The sequence below is a fragment of the Sinocyclocheilus anshuiensis genome, unplaced genomic scaffold, assembly GCF_001515605.1.
Source record: "Sinocyclocheilus anshuiensis isolate Anshui unplaced genomic scaffold, SAMN03320099.WGS_v1.1 scaffold2090, whole genome shotgun sequence".
NCBI classification, from domain to species: domain Eukaryota; kingdom Metazoa; phylum Chordata; class Actinopteri; order Cypriniformes; family Cyprinidae; genus Sinocyclocheilus; species Sinocyclocheilus anshuiensis.
Genome location: NW_015560626.1, coordinates 551182 through 553461, shown reverse-complemented (window position 1 = coordinate 553461; position 2280 = coordinate 551182).

Genomic DNA, 2280 nt, shown 5'->3' with positions numbered 1-2280 from the left:
AGATCAGGTGCGAGTGAATTCGCACCATGCGCAAGATCTGCTGTAAATACCAGCGAAAGCTAATGTGAGCAATGATTATGGCAAATGTTCTTGAAACAATCCCATCATGGAAAAAATATATATTGTAAATGCACCCAGATAGTGAGCTGCTTCAAACTGGCATTTTCCGATGGCATGCTAACATGCACAACTGAGAAAGCTACCAGAATTTAAACCAATGTAACAACTGAGCATTTCAGTGTATTTTTTCCGCCTCTAATTAATATCAGAGAGCTGGCTGCAAGGGAGACGAGAAGACAAGGGTTACGCTAAAGTTCAGTCCTGAATCTATTTACAGTGCCGAATTAATAAGAACCGGAGGTGATAATAGTGCCAACACATTCAAACATTTGGGTGAGTGATTTTAATTTAATCAAAGCCGTTTAGTACAAGTCTATTCTGTAGCGCAACAACTGTGGAGAACAAAAAAAAACATTCCTTTTTCCCCTCGCTTTCCAGCTATCTGAGCGGATGGAAACCCATAATTTCTTCATACACTGCTATAGAAACTAATGTGGTGTTGATGGTCAAGCCTTGAAGTGTATGTGCTCATTTATGGCTGTTCCCTGCGAATGAGGAAATGGTTGCGAGAAAAGACTCTTAATACTTTAAAAATTCCATTAGTGAACTCACTGCCATCATGGGACCGTCTCCGACAGAGGCACTTTCTTCACAAGACCAAGAGTTATGTCTTACATATCTCTGTCAAATGGATGGCTCTGTGAACCTAAGTACTCCCATTCAAACCCTTAGATGATACAGCTTGTGATAAGTCTTTTTAGGACAATGGCATTTATTTTTCTTTTAAAATCAACATAACAAAATAAAATAAAATAAATAAAAAAGTAAAATAAATAAATAAACACATAAATAAATAAATAAATAAAATAAAAAAGGTTTGACATTAGGGAGAAAAATACAAACTGCACTGCTTGTAATGCTGATAATTAAGGTGAGCTGTGATGAAATTTAAGCCTCTTAGTGGAACATGAACCATCTGGGACAACAATATTGCTGTGAATGTACAGCCCATAAGCATCCGCAGTCATACTGTACCCTTGGAATGCACAGAAAATGACAGACAGAAAACAGAAGGCCAGTGAGAGAGAGAGAGAGAGAGAGAGAGCAACCTGTGCCCTTCAGTCTCAGTTAAGGCAAAGCTAACCAAGTCTGACAGCTGCCGGCTCCTTGACAATTGGGGTCAGTTAGAGGAAAAGTAGCTCAAGTTTTCATGGCTTTGCAGGAGATGTTCAGGAGCAACTGCCCACCGCAGCATCAAAGGGGATTAGAGGCCGCAGCCATCTGCTGCCAGGACAGGCCATGGGCCTTTCATGTCCTTCTTGGAGAGAAAGGCAATCCTTCCGTCGCACAGTTTTAAGTCCCACCGTAGGGGAGGAAAGGTCTAGCTGGGAGGGACATAGCCAATTAGGCCCAAATAAGTGAGAGAGAAAAAAGCCAAATGTACACTATTAATAGCAGAAGAATTGTGTTGGCATCTACTTCATCACAACAATATTACAGGTACTTTTACATCCTCACCATTTACTTTTCGTTAGTGATACCCACTAAGGCAACTTTCCACATAGCCTACCCACATTAAAGATACCTTAAACTGTCTAGCTTTTTGAGAAGAAGAGTCAAAAATAAGTATAGACTTGCATTGAAAAGGAGACTTAGGGTGCTTTCACACCTGTAGATCGACTGCTTTGTTCCGAAACAGGGATTACAATGTTGCCTTTTATTCTTGGTGCGGTTCGCTTTCACACGGCAAAGTTTCTAAACGGACCAAATTTGTTAATACAAGTCAAGCGAGTAAACTGTTCTCTCATTGGTCAAAGTTCCACAGTTTATTTTCCGGGATTCCACTTAGCTGTCACGGCTGTCATCCGTCAGGATGGAATGATAACAGCTTCGCGTTGGGTTTTTTTGGGTTATTGTTGTTTTTTTTTGTAGCTGTCGTTACAATCATTTATCATTTTGAGCAGGAGTCCAGGATTGATCGGGGAAACATTTAAAAAATGCACATACTAGGAAGAAGAGCAATAAGACGGCATTATAAAATAAAAAAGTGCGCTTTGATTTTTGAATGGCGAAGACGTGCTCACCCACAGACATTCACATTCAGAATCTTATAGAGATTACTGGGATGTAGCAACCAGCCAGAACACTCTAGCATGGTGGGTCTTACATTCTTTCTGTGCCCTGAATCTCATTTTTCCTCTCTTAGACGTTTATTGACAA